Source organism: Dasypus novemcinctus, unplaced genomic scaffold (assembly GCF_030445035.2).
Source record: "Dasypus novemcinctus isolate mDasNov1 unplaced genomic scaffold, mDasNov1.1.hap2 H_4, whole genome shotgun sequence".
Classification (NCBI taxonomy): domain Eukaryota; kingdom Metazoa; phylum Chordata; class Mammalia; order Cingulata; family Dasypodidae; genus Dasypus; species Dasypus novemcinctus.
This window is the reverse complement of record NW_026688141.1, coordinates 45317-65829: the sequence shown is the minus strand read 5'-3', so window position 1 is coordinate 65829 and position 20513 is coordinate 45317. Positions and strand designations below refer to the sequence as shown.

At 41.1% G+C, this 20513-nt stretch overlaps 1 long non-coding RNA gene across 1 annotated transcript in view; it reads right to left on the bottom strand.

Annotated features, from left to right (window-relative positions):
- Positions 1–2997: 2997 nt before the first annotated feature.
- LOC131277457 (uncharacterized) overlaps positions 2998–20513 on the bottom strand; it is a 59312-nt gene continuing 41796 nt past the window's right edge. Inside the window, exons 2-3 of the long non-coding RNA XR_009184629.2 lie at positions 5624–5801; positions 2998–3481 (exon numbers count right to left, since the gene is read on the bottom strand). This is a non-coding gene — a long non-coding RNA (uncharacterized lncRNA). The remainder of the gene's footprint in view (positions 3482–5623; positions 5802–20513) is intronic.

The window sequence follows — 20513 nt, the reverse complement described above, 5'->3', positions numbered from 1 at the left end:
GACATAAAATTAAACCAAAAATATATAGGGGCTGATAGGCTAAAATGTAAATCATAATGTAAAACATAAGATAACTAAAAATTTAGAAAATTGTATCATCGAAAATATAAACCACAAGGAAAACACAAATGTTACCTTGTTTGAAAGCTATTGTCTCAATATCTGTACAACAGTTTCAGTAAATATAGTATGAATATGTAAAAAGATTATTGCTGTGGAAGGGAAAAAGTTTTATGTTGGATATGTGGGAGTACTGTATATTGTATATATGAATTACTGTGATCTAAAACTTTTGTGAAGATAAGGTTAATTAGAAAAAAGAAAAGAAAAAGAAAGGACATAGACAGTGAGGAAAAGACGGAAGCATTTGCCTTGACAATTTGCATACAGGGTCACACTTATTGCAGTGATGGAAGGCAAAACATCAAAAACAAAGCTTTTGCATTTTTAAATTTTTTGATACCCCAATTTATTTTTACCTTAATTTTTCTAAAAATTAATATGTATTCTATATCTAACCTTTAAACTCATCACTATATTCCATTTTACTATTAATGGAACCTGGCAATATATTGGGCTTCACTTTCCAAGAAGTTTTGGATCACAGAGAGGTTCAACAATGGCAGGGGAGGAATACTGGTGTGGGATGTTATTGACAGGGAACACATGGTTGGCAGGGAGTTCTACAGGGCATATACCCAGGGTGTATAAAAATGTTTGGATATTTTCATAGTGGATATAAATTAAAAACAACTGAGGGAGTGCTGAGTTCCTAGCCATGGGAGCTCTATCACAGTCCCTAAAGAAACAGCAACAATCCCCCAAGTGCAACGGCAAAGACCAAAAGAGAATGAAGTTCCAACAAGGAGACCTTGATACTAATGACTATGCTTGTGAGCCTGTGCACCTGAAATAAGAACAAAGCCTAGAGCTGCAGGGTGCCTAAGAGTTACCTCCTGAGAGCCCCCATATTGCTCAAATGTGGCCAGTCTCAAAGCCAAACTCAGCTTATAAATGTGTTGCCTTCCTCCCAGCATGGGACATGACTTCCAGGGATGAGCCTCCCTGGCACCAAGGGATTACTACCAAGTACCAGCAGATGATGTAACTAGAAAATGACCTTGAATAAAAGGGTCAACTCAGACCAGCAGAATATCTCAGTCTACATATAATACCAGGAGTTAAAAATACATTTTGACCTGAAGAAAAGGGGGAAATGGAAAGGACAAATGAGTTTACATGGCTATGAGTCTCCAAAAAGAGCCAGGAGGTTATCAGAGGGGTTGCCCTTATGCACACCTGAGCAGAGTCCCAAAGACAGATAAAGTAGATACAACCCTGGGTATTGGTTCTTCTGATGGCTACAGAGACCCACAGGTTCTATGGTCATGGCAGATGGAGTTCAGTGCCATGTCAGTTGGCCCTGCTTTGGAGTTTGTGTTTCTGTGTAATGGAGCTGGACTCAGATGTGATCTTTGTCCAAAGCCTCTCCTTTTACTTTTACCAGAACTGTAGTTGGTGCTGGGGTTTAATATATACCCAGGGGACCTGAATCTCTGGACTGACTATGTGATAGCCAGGCCCTAAGCCTTAACAGACTTGCAGCTCCTACACTCTGGTGTATTGGACTTACCTCTCTCAGCTAACATGGAGTTGAAGAAGGTCAACCACCACACCAGGGAGCCAAGAGTGCCTACAACTGAAAGCAGGAGGATTGCAGCCTGCATCCATGTGGAATCTAAGCCCCCACTTAATATAGATGTGGAGTGGACACAACATTCCAAGGTCCACAGGATGGAGGAATAGAGTATGGATTAGAGTGGACTTACTGATATTCTATTCATGAACTATTGTGATTAGTAATAAAAGAAAATGTGGCATTGGTGTGGAGAAAATGGCCATGGTGGCTGCTGGGGATAGGGAATGGGAGGAAGAGATGTGATGTGGGGGCATTTTCAGGGGTTGGAGTTGTCCTGGTGGTGCTGAGGGGACAGTTATCAGACATTGTATGTCTTCCCACGGCCACTGGGTGGAATGTGGGAGAGTGTGGGCTATGATGTGGACCACTGACCATGAGGTGCAGCGGTGCTCAGAGATGTATTCACCAAATGCAATGAATGTCTCATGATGATGGAGGAGATTGTTGTTATGAGGGGAGAAGTGTGGTGAGGGGGTGGGAGGTATATGGGGACCTCATATTTTTTAATGTAATATTAAAAAAAATTGAAAAAAATAAAATTATAATAACCATTTAAAAAATGATAAAATTTCTCATTAAAAAAAAGAGATGAATGGATAAGTTGTGGTATAGACATACAATGGAATATTACTCAGCTAATATATAGAGATTTAATTCATATAGATTTATATAGAGATTTAATTCATATAGATACGAGCCAGACCATTCACCTGTTCACACCAGTACACTTTGACAAAGGCCTACCCCAATGAAACCAACAAACCAACCAAAGAATTTTTCCTTCATGCCCTTTTACAGTCAATACCTGCCCACCCCCAGTATTTCTCACACCTGCTGGGAAGAGACCAAACTTGGTCCTCTTCTTTTACAGGACATCATTTTTTCAGTTATAATGAGCTTTGTAACTTCAATCCATTGTGCCTACTGATAAAGTTTTCTGCTTCCATTGCAAACTCCTCCTTCTTGTATCTATTTCATTTAATAACATGTAATTTAAAAATGATCAAAATATGTTTTCAGGAGTACAGTAGATGCATTATCATGGTACATTGAGAAAACTGGCACTGAGAGTTTAACTGAATCAAAGATGTTCACACAAAAAGGGTACTTGGGATTGAAATCAGGAGCTGACCAATGTCAAATTTCATGCTTGCTACTTATTTTTTTCTCTAATACTCATTTTCCTCACCTTTGAATGGCAATAATTACATGTGTTTATGAGGGCATACCTGTGAATTTTCTAATGGGTCCAGGCAATCAGTGAGTAGTTGATAATGCTTTTATTATCTTAATAGGAGTCAGAGAAAATTGAGAATGTTTATTGTCACATACACATACATTCTATCCCTCTCTCTTTCTCCCTCTCTCTCTGTCTCATACCCACCCACAGACACACATGTGCACAAGCACAGAAACACACACAGCTGCTTTCTGAAAGATCATGGCAAGTAAAGCAACTCCTGCTTTTCCTGTTTGGGCCGTTGGAATGTGTCCTGGTGCTTAGAAAGACCAGGAACAAAGAGGAATCCCAGAGAAACAGAGCCATGGCCTAGTTGCATGGTGGCTGCAAGAGTCTGCTGGGGATCATGTGACCTCTGTGGGGACCAAGTGACCCTTGCACTCAAGTCTGTGTCTTCTTATCTTCAGCAGCATCTCCATGAGCAAGTCCTAAACATGACCCAGTGTTCCAGTGACCTTCAGGTCTCTGGGCAAAGGGCCAAATGATCCCCCTCAGATGTCATCTTCCAGAGAAGAATGGTAGTTCACAGAAGCATATATTTTCTGAAAAACAATTCATTTATTGTAGACTTGCAACTGGAATGAAATGTTTGTAGTGTCCTTCCTACTCTGTTGCCTACCCCAAAACCATAACCAAATCTCCTAGAAGGCTGCAAGTGGTTTTTGTCTGAATTACAGTTTTTCTAAATAGAGACCTAACAGGAATTAGGCATATAAGCTCCTATAGGATGTGTAGATGGAAGGCAATCATCAAGTAATCTTGGAAATTTCCATCTGTGCCCTGGATATAGACAACCCCCTGCAGGTGAGGAATGAAGCTCAGTAGGCATTGTAGGGTCAGGAGAAGGGTCAGCCTCACAGAATTAAGGAACGCACCAGAATGTGGAAATGAAAATTGAGACGTGCCTGAGACCTAGAGGAAACCGTGCAGGCTGTGAAGGATCACTCCTATAATGGATCTACTGCTACTTGATTCCTTAAGTGAGACTGATAGCTAGAATATACACTTCATAAAAATTTCTTCACTTAAGCAGCTCTGGGTCTTCCCAGACATAACTGAACTAGTTTTCAATCAGTCTAATTTTAGAAGCTTACACTTTGCATCTGGTTCCCTGAAGAATATTAACCAAACCTTCTCAGTTTTGCTTACTGGAATAAAAACCTCAAAGCAAAACCAAACAGAATGGTGTCAGGAGTATCTTGTGACCCAGGAAATCTGTAACTTACCTCAGAGGATAAAAACCTTGATATCCTTGAGTGCTCACTGAGAAAGGAGTCATGGAGACTGGCATGTAAGCACCTGCACAACACTTTCTAAACTCTGACTTATTTGATGCTGAAACCAAGGACAAGGTGAATGTGCTTGAGAGAACACAGGCCTGAGAAATTGCATGTATCCTCCTCACAAGGCCCCTGGAATATCTAGTCCTCACTATGTTTGTTTTTTTACTTGTTTTACTTCTCCCTTAGCCCTCTCCTTTGCCTATAAAAACCCTGGCTCCCATTCTCACTTTGAACAGGTTTTGGGAAGATCCCCCAGTTCCTTGCTTGTGCACTCACATAAATCAACTCCTCACAGAGACCTGTATCTCCTTGTGGCACAGGACTGGGGGTGGAGGGGTCTTCTGTTGGAAATGCCCCTGCACAGGGTAACAAGATCCCAGAGATTCTGTTTGGTGGTGCCAAGTTCACAGTGGTTTTCTTTCTGTTGCTCACAGCTGCAAGTCTCCTGACCACAGTTCTCAGCCCACTTTCATGTCATGATTTTTCACTTAGCTGTGTTCCAAGTGGTGTCCCAACTTGGGTTACCATGTTTGAGCACGAAAGTTGATGTTTTATGAAATATAAAAATAAATTACCTTGGCAACAAGCTTCTTGGTATTTCTCAGGTACTTGTGCTAAAATCATCAGATCATGACACAGAAAGGAAATTGGGAAGGGGAAGGTTAGAATAACAAGCTAGGAGAGGCAGGGCAAGATGGTGTCTGAGTGAGTGCACCTTACAGTCTCTCCTGCAAAGAGGTGGCCAAGTGGGGATGGGGTCTTGCCAGAGTGGGCTGTCTTGGGGGCTTGCAGGGTGGAGGGTGTGTGGATGTTGATTTGGAGAGACAGTGACAGAGGTGCCATTTGCTAAAGGTAGAATTGCGGGTTACAAGTACAGAGGTTGGAAGCTGTGGGCTGGTGGGACCCTTCCCTCTGGGGCTGGCAGCTGTGGTATGCCCTGAGAACTGTCGGTTGTGCAGCAGTATTCCTGGGCCCCATGGTCTCTGGATGTGTGGTGCCCAGGTCAGTGTCCCCTGAGGCCCCATAGTCCGTGTTCCACGGACCTTCATACCCTGGGTTTGCAAGTGTCCCAGATTTTCCTTTCCCTAGTCCAGCACTCCTGGAGGTCTGGGATTGCCCTAGACCTCCAGTTTTGGACTGATTCTGTGGGTGGGAGGGATTTGGTGGGGGGTGCAACAGGGGGGCCTGGCTAATATGGGTTCAATATTCTGGTGATTCCCCCCACTTCTGTTCTTTTTATTTTTCCACTTGGAGGAGCATACCGGCTAGCTTGGGGAGAGCCTGGGAAGAAAGGAGTGGCAAATCTGCTGAGAAAGCCTATTCACCTAAATACCCTGGGATAGGAAACTTGGTCTGGGAGAAGGTGGACTCAGAAAATCAACTAGCCCTCTTGTAGCACACCTTAAGGAGAGGGACTGAAGGAGGTGCATTCCAAGCTTCCAATAGCATACTTGGGGTTCCTGGTGAGGTGTGGGTGCTCTCTCTCTGGAAATTAAGTCATTGTTTTCTGTGTGGAGCTGGTTCAACAAGAACCCTCTCGAATCTCCTACCAGACCTCTCAGGTAGCTTTCCTGCTGCCCTGGAAGAGAAGTGAGAAGGGACAAAGGCCAAATGTCAGATTCCTAAGCATTTTATTTAACTGAAAAGAGGATTCCCTTGCTTGAAGCTTTGTCTGATATTTTCATGGTTTCGGTTTTTTCCTTCCTCTTTATCCCCTGAAGGCCCTTTTTTCTGGTTTTCTTTTTCTCTCTTTTTCTTCTTGTTGCTTGCTTCCCCCTACCTTTTGTCCCTTTTTTCCTTTTCTTTCTTTCTCTTCTTTTTTATTCTTTTTATATTAGGTGCTGCAGGGAGCACTTCACATTTGCTGTATTTCTTCATCCTCAACTTTCTCTTTTCTGTGTGTATTGATTTTGGCCACCTACACTATCCCCTTTCCTCTACATCTTTCTATCCTCCATCATTTATTGTTTCCCTTACATTACACCTCTTTGTTTGCCCCCCTATTTTTCTGACTTTTTATTTCTAATACCTTTGTTCTGTTTTCTGTCTTATATTCACTCTTCATATTTTTGTCCTTTCTTTTCTCTTTCCATCTCTCCTGAACACAGTGGCCTTTTAATTCACACTATATTCCTCCCCATATTCAGTTTCTGTCTCATTATACATTCTCTGCTTTACTTACTGTTATAACTCTACAGAGCTTACATGAATCTAATATCCATTCCCCTAGATCTCACATGTTTCTTCTGCTAATACTTACTATAGTAGTATATCAATACTACTATTATTCATTTTCTTTTCTTACTCCTTTTGCTTTCTCTGGCCCTAATGTTTTCCTTCAAGTGAACTTAGACAACAACAAGGAAATAGAATAAGAAGAACAAAGTGACAAAGAGAAGACTTAACACACACAAAAACAACTAATTAAACCCCCCCACAAAGAAGCTAAGCAACTGATTAAGCCTGTCAAGATAAAGTGATGACCAGACAGCAACAAAAAACTACAAACCAAACCAATAATCAGGAAAACATGCACCAATCCAATGAACACAGTAAAAAGCAGGAAGAGGAGCAGAACACAGAACAAGTAATTAAAGCTCTCAAAACATATATTAGGGACCAATTCAATGAAGGGAAGGAAGAGATTAGGAATATGAAAAAAACACTTGGAGAGAATACAGAAGAAATTGATAATACACAAAAAGATAATGGATATGATGGTGATGAACAGCACAATTCAAGAAATCAAAAATACACTCTCAGCAAATAACAGAAGACTCAAAGAGGCAGAGGAGAGAATTAGTGATATGGAAGACAGTACATCTGAAATTAAAGAGATAGTAGAACTGATGGATAAAAAGATAGAAAAAATCCAGCAGGGACTGAGGAAATTGAATGATGATGCAAAACACACAAACATACACATTATAGGTATCCTAGAAGGAGGAGAAGGGAAAGGGGACAGAAGGGGTGATGGAGGAAATAAAGGCTGAAAACTTCCCAAACCTATTGAGGGAAATGGATGTACATTATTCAGGAAGAACAACACACCCCAAACAGCATACATCTCAACAGGCTTACCCCAAGACATACACTTGTCAAATTATCCAATAATCAAGACAAAGTGAAAACACTAAAAATAGCAACAGAAAAGAGAGCCATCACATACAAAGGAGGCTCCATAACATTAAGCACTGATTTCTCATCTGAAACCATGGAGGCAAGAAGGCAGTGGTATGACATAGTCAAGGTCCTAAAAGAAAAAAAATTCCAACCAAGAATACTCTACCCAACAAAGTTAGCATTCAAAAATGATGGTGAGTTCAAAATATTTACAGATAAACAGAAACTAAGAGAGTATGCCAACAAGAATCCTGCCCTTCAAGAAATACTAAAGGGAGTTCTGCAGGAAGAAAGAAAAAACCAAGAAAGACAGAATTGGAGCAGAGTGTAAGAGCAACAAAAAAGACAAACACAGATAAAATCAAACAAAATATGACAAACACAAATCCAAAGAAAATATGGCTAACATAAGAAATTCCTTGAAAATATTAACACTGAATGTCAATCAATTAAACTCACCTGTCAAGAGACTCAGACTGGAAGATTGGATAAGGAACTATGAACCATCTATATGCTCTCTACAAGAAGCGCATCTCAGACCAAGGGATTCAAGGAGGTTGAAAGTGAATGGTTGAAAAGCAATCTTACAAACAAACAATGGCCAAAAAAGGGCAGGAGTAGCTATATTAATATCAGACAAAATAGACTTTAAATGCAAAACAATAGTGAGAGACAAAGATGGACACAACATATTAGTGAAAGGGATAATCTTTCAAGAAGAAAGAACAATCATAAACATTTATGCTCCTAACAAGGGAGACTTGAAATATGTGAGGAAACACTGGACAAACTAAGTGAAGGAATAGATGCTTCTACAATTATAGTGGGGGACTTTAATACACCACTATGAACTTTGGACAGAACATCTCAAAAGAGAATCAATAAAGAAGCAAAGACTTTTGAACAATATATTAGAGGAGCTGGCCCTAACAGACATATATGGAAAATTATACTCAAATATAGTAGGATATACATTCTGCTCAAGTGCACATGGATCATTCTCCAAGATAGACCACATGCTAGGCCACAGAAAAAGTCTCAATGAATTCAGAGATTGACATCATACAAAATAATTTCTCTGACCACAGTGGAATGAAGCTGGAAATCTGCTAGGGCCAGGGACCTAGATTTGGCACCAAGAATGGAACTTAAACAACACACCCTTATAAAAACAGTGGGTCAAGGAGGAAATCCCAAAAGAAATTAATAACTACCTTGAAACTATTGAAAATGATAACACAACACACCCGAGCTTATGGGATGCAACAAAAGCAGTACTGAGAGGGAAATTTATGGCCATAAATTCATACATCAAAAAAGAAGAGCTAAAATTGAAGAACTAACTGCACACTTGGAGGAATTAGTAAAAAAAACCAACAAACTAATTCCAAAGGAAGAAGAAAGAAAGACATAACCAAGATAAGAGCAGAACTAAATGAAATAGAAAATAAGAAAGCACTTCAAAAAATAAAACCAAGAGCTGGTTCTTTGAGAAGATTAATAAAATTGACAAACCCTTAGCTAGACTAACAAAGAAAAAAGGAGAGAAGATGCAATACACAAAATAAGAAAGGAGAAAGGAGATATCACCACTGACCCCACAGAAATAAAGAGTACCATGAGAGGATACTTTGAAAACTATATTCCAACAAGAAGGACAATTTAGAGGAAATGGACAAATTCCTAGAAACAATAAGCAGTCTACATTGACTAAAGAGGAAATTGATGATCTCACCAAACCAAACACAAGTAAAGAGATAGAATCAGTCATTAAAACCTCCCAACTAAGAAGAGCCCTGGGCCAGACAGCTTCACAGGTGATTCCACCAAACATTCCAGAAAGAACTAACACCAATCTTTCTTAAATCTTCCAAAAAATTGAAATAGAAGGAACATTGCCTAATTCATTCTATTATGCCAAGATTACTCTGGTACCAAAGCCAAACAAAGACACCACAATAAAGGAAAATTACACACCAATCTCTGAAATGAACGTAGACGTGAAAATCCTCAACAAAATACTTGCTAATCGTATTCAACAACACATGACCAAGTGGGATTCATTCCTGGTATGCAAGGATGGTTCAACATAAGAAACTCAATTAATGTAATATATCATATAAAAGATTGAAGGGGGGTGGCAGACTTGACCCAGTGTTTAGGGCATCCATCTACCACATGAGAGGTCCGTGGTTCAAACCCTGGGCCTCCTTGATTTGTGTGGAGCTGGACCATGTGCACTGTTGATGCACACAAGGAATGCCATGCCATGCAGGGATGTCCCCCACGTAGGGGAGCCCCATGCACAAGGAGTGTACCCCATAAGGAGAGCCGCCCAGCATGAAAGAAAGCGCAGGCTGCCCAGGAATGGTGCCGCACACATGAAGAACTGACACAACAAGATGGCGCAACAAAAAGAAACACAGATTCCCATGTTGCTGACAACAACAGAAGTGGACAAAGAAGATGCAGCAAATAGACACAGAGAACAGACAACCAGTGTGGTGGGGGGAGGGGAGAGAAATAAATAAATAAATCTAAAAAAAAAAAAACCACAGCTAACATCATTTACAATGGTGAAATCCTAAAATCTTTCCCTCTAAGATCAGGAACAAGACAAGGATGCCCATTATCACCCATTCTATGTAACATAGTCTTAGAAGTACTTGTTCAAGCACTGAGGCAATCACCAGACATAAAACGCATCCAAATTGGAAAGAAAGAAGTCAAAATTTCACTATTTGCAGATAATGTGATCCTATACATAGAAAACCCCGAGGAGTCTACAAGAAAGCTTCTAGAACTTATAAATGAGTTCAGTAAAGCCACAGGTTACAAGATCAATGCGCAAAAAATCAGTAGCATTTCTATACACCAATAATGATCAATCTGAGGAGGAAATCAGGAATCAAATACCATTTCCAATAGTAAATAAAATCAAATACCTAGGAATAAATTTAACTAGAGATGTAAAAGAAATCTATGATAAGCAGGAGGTAAGTATTTATACAGGGAAGGGATTAAATGGGGGCTTAGGATGGGACTTTGTGGGCTTGAGGGGGGCTAGGGATGGGAGGATGGGGCAGATGGCCCAAGAAATTGGGGGGAACATTTGAACATAGGAGATTGTCAGGTATATGGTTAAAATTATAATGCAGAAAACTCTTTAGAAAATATAATATGGAAGGTTACCTGTTTAAGATGCTTAAGGCGGGGGCATCTGACACAGGGCAGGCTTCTAGGGAGTGTGTGAGTGTTCATTTTGTCATAGTGCATTATATCATTGGGTGGAGACCCATACAATGAGAGTGAAGGTATACACACATCCTGGGCAGGACTGATGTTCTGAAACAAAGGGAATTGTATCTTTCAAGAGAATTGGTGGCTCCCAATGGGTTCGGGTAGTCAAGTATGTCAAGTCCTCAACATTGTTGCAAGTTATCTCTGAATATGGTCTTCAAGTAATGAAGATTGTTGTGGTGGGCCCTGATGGGAGGGGAAAGAGGGGTTGAATAGATGGAATCAGTGTAACTGTGCGGCAATAAAAGTGTTCCACAAGACATTCAATTATGGATATAGAACATGTTAAATTACACAAAAAATGTATAAATGTCTATAGGCTAAAAATGCAAACCACAATGTAAAACATAAAATAACTTAAAATTTAGAAAATTGTATAGTCAAAAATACAAAGCATAATGTAAACTCAAATGGAACCATGTTTGAAAGCTATTGTTTCAATATTTGTACATCAGCTGCAGCAAATATAATATGAACACAAAAAAGGATCATTGCTGGGGAAGGCACAAAATGATGTTGGATGTGTGGGAGTACCATATACTGTACAGGTGAATTACTGTGATCTAAAACTTATGTGAAGACAAACTTAATAATTAGGGAAAAAAAAGAAAGGATGTAGACACTGAGGAAGAAATTGCCTTGCCACTGTACATACAAGACAATACCTATAGCAGTGATGAAAGGCAAAAGGTCAAAAACAAAACTTTTTCATTTTTTCATTTTTTGATACCCCAATTTTTCTTTTTTTTCTTTTTTTATGTTACATAAAAAAATATGAGGTCCCCATATACCCTCCAGCCCCCTACCCCACTCCTCCCACATCAGCAACTTCTTTCATCATTGTGGCACATTCATTGCATTTGGTGAATACATTTTGGAGCACTGCTGCACCACAGGGATAGTGGTTACATTGTAGTTTACACTCTCACCCAGTCCACCCAGTGGGCCATGGGAGGACATATGATGTCCAGGAACTGTCCCTGGACATCCTGAAAATGCCCCCACATCATATCTCTTCTTCCCTCTCCCTACCCTCAGCAGCTACCATGGCCACTTTCTCCACATTAATGCTACCTTTTCTTCCGTTACTAATCACAATAGTTCCAGAATAGAATATCAGTAAGTCCACTCTAATCCATCTCTATTCCTCCATCCTGTGGACCTTGGGATGGTTATGTCCACTCCACCTCTATATTGAGATGGGGCTTAGATTCCACATGGATGATGGATGCAATTCTCCTGCATGCAGTTGTAGGCACTCTTGGCTCCCTGGTGTGGTGGTTGAGCATCTTTTCACATGCATTTTGGCCATTAGTATTACCTCTTTGGAAAATTTTCTAGTCTTTTGGCTTTTTAAAAATTGGGTTGCTTGCCATTTTGTCAAGTTGTGTGATCTCTTTATATAATGTGGAAATAAACCCTTGTCAAATATGTGGATTCTGAAGATATTTTCTCATTGAGTTGGCTACCTTTTCACCGTCTTAGTAAAATTTTTTAAGCACAAAAGTGTTCAATTTTGAGAAAGTCCTATTTACCTATTTTTTCTTTATTGCCTGTGCTTTGGGTGTAATCTCCATGGAACCACCATGTACCACAAGGTACTAAAGATGCTGACCTAATTTTTTTGTTCTAGGAGTTTTATTGTCCTTGCATTTATATTTAGTTGTTTGATCCATTTTGAGTTCATATTTTAATAAGGTGTGGGATAGGGGGCACTTTCTTTAGGCTAAGAATATCCAGTTTTCCCAGTACCATTTGTTGAAGAGGCTGTACTGACCTGGCTGAGTAGCTTTGACAGCTCTGTGAAAAATCACTTAACCATAGATTTGAAGATCTTGTTTTGAGCACTTGGTTTGATTCCATTTGGCAATCTGTCTGTCTTTATTCAAGTACCAAGCTGTTATTACCTCTGTACCAAGATAGTATCTTTTAAAGCCTGGAAGTGAGAATCTTCCATCTTTATTCTTTCTAAAGATATTTTTGGCTATTTTGGCCCTTATCCTTTTAGACATTTTTAAAAATTGGCTTTTCCAATTCCACAAAGATGACTGTTGGAATTTTTATTGGGATTGTGTTAAAACTGTAGTTCAGTTTGCATAGAATTGACATCTTAATGATATTTAGTCTTCCCAGTTGTGCATCCAGAATATTCCTCCATTTATTTATATCATCATTCTTTCTTTTAGCTATGTTTTATAGTTTCCTGAATATAGGTGATTTATGGTCTTGTTTTAATTTATTCCAAAGTATTTGATTATTTTAGAAACTATGGTAAATGAAATTTTTTCTGACTTCCCCCTCAGATTTATCATTAATAATGTATATAAACACTATTGATTTTTGTAAATTAGCCTTGTATCAAGCCACTTTGGTGAAATTGTCTATTAGTTCTAGGAATGTAGTTATAGATTTTTTGGAATGTACTAGTTATAGGATTATATCATCAGTGAATAGTGGTTTTACATCTTCCTTTCCTATTTGGGTACCTTTTTTTTCCCTTGCCTAATGGCTCTATCCAGAACTTGTAGCACAATATTGAATAAGAGTGGACAGAGTGGACACCATTCTCTTATTCCTCATCTTAGCAGAAAAGCTTTCAATTTTTCATATATGTATTTTATTGTATTAAGAATGTTTCCTGCTATTCCTATGTTTTGGAAGGATTTTATCAGGAAATGATGTTGTATTTTGTCAAATGCCCTCTTTTGCACGTATTGAGATGATCATGTGTTGTCCCAAGGCAAATATTTTCTCCATTTTGTTCTCCCAGGACAATGTGTAAATACATGATAAAACAAGGTACTGTTTTTACTTAACTTTGTGTGTTCTGTTTATATTATAGATAATCCTATTGAGAACTGAGACTGTGGCTTGGTTTTGAATATGAAATACAATCAAAATCCAGGAAAAAGTAGATAGGAAACAATTTCAATTTAATTTAATAATACAAAGTCAATCTGGGCTCTTTCATTTTTCACCATTCTTGTCTGTTTTTTTTATTATTATTATGAAAAAAATTAAAATACTTTAATAATGATTGAAGTGATGGAGACTGCCCATCTGCAGAGAAGATTCATAAGTAAAGCACCCTATGCCCTAGAGGCCAGTGCCCATCCTCCACTGGAGGAAAAAACCACTTTGGGATTATTCTGCAGTTGGAAACGGAAGCTCCACTTCCCAAAAATGGGCAGGAAGATACAACTGGGCACCAGCTTCAGCTACTGATTAGTAAATTTGGCAGGCTAAAGTACAGTCCTTAGAATGGCTAAAATTTAAACATATCCAAGTCAGAAGAGACTGGTATCCACCATTTTAACTCCACCCCATGCACGAGGGAGGCAAATGGACTAAAAAGCCCAGTGCTGGTAGGGACCAGCTTCTTTCCATCCAGATTGGATTGCAGCTCTAGCCCAAGACCCAGTCCCACTTCCAGAGAAAGTTGGGGGGACCTTTGCCAGACTCTCTGGAAAAATACTGGCCACACCATGGATGCCAGTAATCATACTACACTGGTGGTGCAAGCCATCTCAGGAGCTCCTCTGTGACTGGAACTGGAAGCTCTATTTCCCAAAAACAGGGAAGGAAGAGATGGTTGGCCACTGATTTCAGCTACTAATTAGTAAATTTGGCCGCCTAAAGTACAATCCTAAGAACAGCTAAAGTTTTAACCTATCCAAGTCAGAAAGAGGCCAGTAGGCTATTTTGACTTTGCCCCCAGCAAAGATGAAGCTGGGCTGACTGAAAATCACCCTGCTGGTAGGGACCAACTTCTTTCACTCAGATCAGCCTGCAGGCCAAGCCAAGGCTTCAGCCCCACCTCTAGCAGGAAAGAAGCAGGTGGGTCCTCACCACCGTCTCCAGGTAACTGCAGGTACATTCAGTGGGGAAACTGAATAGTGGGAACTCTACTGGGGCAAATACAATCATTTTGGACATGTGTGGCATAGATTATTGCCCATACCTGTAGCTCCACTCCTCCATAGGCAGGGGAGAAAAGGACTTGAGACATCATCAGTCTCTCTGGGTGACTACAATTAAGGCCTGCAAAACTTGGATTATCACACACAGCTGTGGCTCTGTCCATACACCTGGCAAAGGAGAAAGTTGGGACATGCTTCATCAGTCCCTGGGGAAATGAGGGCAACTTGAGCCTCACGGCTTAAAGCACCAACTACATCTTTGGTTCCTACTACACAACAAGCAAGGGAGTAAGGACAAGAAGCACTAAACTAAAAAGAAAACTGCACCCAGAATAAATACTTTTAGTAAGCCAGATGCCAAGACACCAACAAAAAACTGCAATCCATGCCAAGAAACAGGAATCTATGGCCCAGTTGAAGGAACAAGATAAGCCTCCAGATGATATAAAGGACAACGTTGAGACAACTAATCAGAGATGTTCCAACAAATCTCCTTAACTAATTCAATGAGATGCCTAAAGAGATTAAGGATATTAAGAAGACGCTGCATGAGCACAAAGAAGAATTTGAAAGCATACATAGAAAACTAGCAGATCTTATGGGAATGAAAGGCACAATAAATGAAATTAAAAATACACATGAACCATAAAATAACAGATGAGGAGGCATAAAGATTGGTGAGCTTGAAGAAATGGCCTTTGAAAGCAAACATACAAAAGAACAGATAAAAAAAGAATGGGAAAAATTGAACAAGGTCTCAGAGAAATAAATGATAGCAAGAGACATGCAAACATATGTGTCATGGGTAGACCAGAAAGAGAAGAGTAAAAGGGCAGAAGGGATATTTGAAGAAATACTGGTAGAAAATTAATCAACCCTATTGAAGGACATGGATATGCACATCTAAGAAGCGCAACACACTCCCATCTGGATAAATCTGAATAGCAACTGAGACACATACTAATCAGAATGTCAAATGTCAAAGACAAAGAAAGAATTCTGAGAGCAGCAAAAGAAAAGCAATGCATAACACATAAGTGATACCCAATAAGATTAAATGCCAATTTCTCATCAGAAACCATGGAGGCAAGAAGACAGAGTTATTATATATTTAAGATACTGCAAGAAAAAAAGTGCCAGAAAAGAACCTTATATCCAGCAAGATTGTCTTTAAAAATTGAGGCTGAGTTTAGAATATTCACAGATTAAAAGAAATGGAGAGAGTTTATAACCAAAAGACTAGCTTTGCAGGAAATATTGAAGGGTGTGTTACAGCCTGAAAAGAAAAAACAGGAAAGAAAGGTTTGGAAGAGAGTCTAAAAATGAAGATTATATTAGTAAAAGTAGCTGAAGTAAAAAGAGTGGTGAAAGTAAAATATGACAGATAAAAGCTCAATATTTATGAATATACTTAACCCATGTTGTAAAGCACTTGTATTCAGAAAACCACAACTCACTGTTAAAAGAAATAAATAAGACCAAAATCTTTGGAAGAACATTCCATGCTCAGATTGGAAGACTAAATGTTACTAATGCCAATTCTACTCAAAATGATATACAGATTGAATGCATTCCTTATAAAAATTCCACCAGCATTTTAAAAATGAATGGAAATTTATTTGGAAGGGTAAGGAAGGGGTCCTGAATAGCCAGAAACATCTTAAAAAAGAAAAGCAAAGTCAGAGGACTCTCACTTCTGGTCTTTAAACCATATTACCTAGCTACAGTGGTTAGAAACAGCAATGGTACTGTCATAAAAACAGACACATAGACCAACGGAACTGAATTGATTGTGGTAAGGTGAGGTATGAGACCCCTGTATGATGTTATGTATGTTTGCTTTGTAAGTTCACAAAAATTACAATAAACTTATTGTCTATATATTTTATGTATGAGTGATGTACTTCAATATATGAAGAAAAATGGGGGAAAAATCCACAACCACTCACAACCAGCATATCTGCAGGCTTGGTTTCCTGCCATCTTCCAACCTTGGGATCACCCTGATGAATACGACATCCCTCCCCCCTACTGCTCTGTGGGCCTCCAGCTGGCTCCAGTGCCACCTTCTTCCCATCTGACCAGGCCCTTCAGACACCCCAAGTGGCAGCACTGCCTCAGCCAGAAACCCCCAGCCTGCCCACACTAGGGTTCTGCAACCCTACCCCAAAGTGTAAAGACCTCTTTAACCCTAGAGTCACCCCCCCAGTCCCTATTTGGAGTCCCTGGTGGGCAGCCTCATGGAGCCATCAGCTCTGACAATTCTTTCCAGTCTGCAAATCTGGCAGCTCCCACCTCAGCCTCTCCTCAAGGCCAGCCACCCCTGGGTAGCACCAGTTAGCTTTGGGGGGTTGATACCCACAAGTTCCACCTTGGACACCCAAGCCAGGCTCCAGCTGGCCTATGGGTCCACCCTTACTGTATTCTCCTCTGGCACAGCCAATGCATCTGATTTTGCATACATCACCAACGTGCCCTGTGCTGTGACCAATTTCAAGGCCAATGTGAGGCAGTGAATCTCAACATTTGGCAGCACCACTCCAGTCGGGGTTTAAGCAGCACATAGGAGCTTTGGGAACCAAGTGGAGGTCACAGATCTGTGCTCCAACATTCAAGCACTCAGGATAAAAGCAGAATGGAGGGGGGTCCCACACTACAAATTGCTATGGAATAAGCTTAAGCCTGAAGCCCTAGGGCCCTGGAGCCAGAGCACCCCTACTGCCATTGTGGGAGCCAGCACCCCTAAGAGGAACCTTGTGTTTGGAGGCACTAATGCCCCTACAAGCTACCCAACACCCAGGGACCTGCCATGGCAGAGCCCCTTCCCATGGAGGGCCCAGCACCTCTCAAACCCATATTGGATTTACATGCACATTCATCCCTTTATTCCCACCAACCCACCAGGAACAGCCTTGCTTTCAGGGTTCAGTCATCACAAGGCAGGGTTTTGCATGAGACAGAACTGTGGGCCCTCAGCTCATTCAATTCTCTCCAGGTGGGGCTCCACCATCTCAGGGTCTAAGAGGCAAAAGCTGACCTGAGGGAGAGGAACCACTGGGAAGTGGATATGGCTCAAGCAATTGGGCTCCCATCCACCATATAGGAGGTCCAGGGTTTGATGCCCAGGGTCCCCTGGTGAAAGCAAGCTGGCCCATGAGGCAAGCTGGCACATGTGGAGAGCTGGTGCAGCAAGATGACACAACAAAAAGACACAGAGGAGAGACAATAAGAGACACTGCAGATCAGGGAACTGAGGTGGCACAAAAGAATAGTCACCTCTCTCACACTCTGGGAGGTCCCAGAATTGGTTTCTGGAGCTGCCTAATGAGAATACAAGCAGACACAGAACACACAGCGAATGGACACAGAAAGCAGACATCGAGGTGGGGAGAGAAAGAAATAAAATAAATTAATTAAAAAAAAGTAGTCTTGTCCACTTTCCTTCAGGCTGAATCTGCGATTGACCAATTTAAATGTGTTATACAAACCAACCCCTGTTCTCTTCACTCCTAGAGCCAGTTGGAGTCCCAAAGATAAAAGTTTCCATTTCCTCTGCATTCCCTGCAGTTTTGTTCCTGAAGTTGGGGGTTTGGGCTATCATCTGGTAGGGTCCCAGTAGCCAGATTACTTGGGCAGGACAGGAGGTGATGACCTGACCCCTCCAGACGTGGAGCCGGCTGAGCCCACAGCTGCCCATAGGTGCCTCCTGCCCTTCCCATTTTCCTTGTCAGTCTTAGAGATGTCTTATAAATAAAACCTGTTTTTTTTCCTTTTACATAATATATCTCTGCTCTGTAAATCAAGTATAGAGAAGCCATTGACTTGTACAATTGGAGACAGATGAAGCCAGGTTTAACTCTTTAAAGTTTCTGATGTCCCAGCTAATGGGGTAGGGAAAGCAGCAAAATAAATGAAACCTGAGTATGAAGCCTGACACATAAATATTAAAAATGTGATCTGAGGTGGGGGGAGGAAAATAAAAAAATAAATAAAACCTTTTTTAAAAAATGTGATTTGACTTTAAGGTCTGGGAGTCCAGATATAGTGGATCTAGGGAAAGGATAGATGGGGTGCCCAGGGTAAAAGTGGCCTGGGGAAGGGATTGGTAGACAGGGAGCCTGGGGAGAAGAGGCCCTGGGGAGGGAGGGAGACAGGTGGAGGCCCAAGACAGTGGGTCCAGGGAAGGGGACTCTGACTGTGGAACAGGCTATATCATCACTAGTACACCCAATAAAACACATGTGATACATTTAGTGTTTTGAAGCTGATTTTTTTTTTTTTTTGCTTCTAATTAAGGTTTAGACAAATCACAGCTTCATCTAAAGAGTGTGGGCCTGGCATCAAGGCCCTAGGACCAGAGTGAACAAGGGAAGAAAACTCACCTCTGCTCTGTAAGCAGTGAAATGCATATGTCTAAGATATGAAATATTCCTGGTCAATTTATCTTAAAAAAAGCATAGGACTGGACAACCAGCAAGATGGCAGTGGAGTAAGAAGCTCCTAGAGTCAGCTCCTGCTACAGGGCAGTTAGTAAACATGCAGAGCTCTCTGGAGCTAGCTGAAGCACCTGTCTGGGGGCTCCAGGAGGCCAGAAGAGCATCCTGCAACATCCCTGAAAGAATAGGAGGAGGAGACTGCCCATCTACAGAGAAGGCTTGTAAGTAGAGCAAGTCACACCATGGAGGCCAGTGCCCATCCTCCATTGGAGGCACAAACTGTTCCACAACTGTAATTGAAAGGTCCACTTCCCAAAAATGGAGAGGAAGAGATGGTTGGGCACCAACTTCACCTACTGATGAGTAAATTTGGTGGGCTAAAGTATAATCCTAAGAACAGCTAAAGTTTGATACTGTTGTCAGAAAAAGGCTGGCAGTCACCATCTTAACTCTGCACCTGGCATGAGGGGAAGTGGGGCAGACTGAAAATCCCAGTCCTGATAGGGACAGGCATCTTCCCATCCAGATCAGATTGCAGCTGTAGCCTAGGCCTCAGCTGCACCTCCAGCAGGGAGGAAGCTGGGGGACCTGTGTTAGGCTTTCCAGGAAATTACCAGCAAAGCTACAGAGGCCAGTGAATATCTTACTATGGCAGCACAAGCCACCCCAAGAGCTATTCTGTGGCTGGAATTGGAAGTTCCATTTTCCCAAAAACAGGGAAGGAAGAGATTGTTAGCCACTGATTTCAACAACTGATTAGTAAATTCAGCTTGTTAAAGTCTAACCCTAAGAACAGCTAAAGTATGAACCTGTCCAAGTCAGAAAGAGGCTGGTAGCCACCATTTTGACTATGCCCCCAGCATGAGGGGAAGCCAGCCTGACTGAAAATCACTGTGACCATAAGGACTAGTTTCTTTCATCCAGATCAGCCTGCAGCCTTATCATAGGCTTCAACCCCACCTCCAGCAGGGAGGACACTGGCAAGCCCTGTACCAGCCTATCCAGGTAATTGCAGGTACCTTTGGGCTGACACAGACTGAATAATTAGAAGTCTACTAGGGCAACTGCAGTCATCTTGGACCCACACTGCATAGACTGCTGTCCACACCTGCAGCTCCATCCCTGCCCCAGGCAGGGGAGAAAGGGCTGTGAAGCTTCATCAGTCTCTCTGGGTAACTACAGTCTAGGCCTGCATGACTTGAATTATTCCACACAGCTCTGATTCTGTCCCTACCCCTGGCAATGGAGAAAGTTGGGAGAAACCTCATCAGTCCCTTGGTAAGGAGGGCAGCTTAAGCCTTCACAGGTTATTGCACCAACTATATGCTTGGCTCCTACTGCACAAACAGAAAGGGAGAAAGAGCAGGAAGCCCTAAACTTAAGAGAAAAACTGCACCAAGAATAAATACCCTAGTAAGCCAGATGCCAAGACAACAACAAAAAATTATAATCCACACCAAGAAACAGGAAGATATGACCCAGTTAAAGGAACAAGATAAGCCTCCAAGAGTT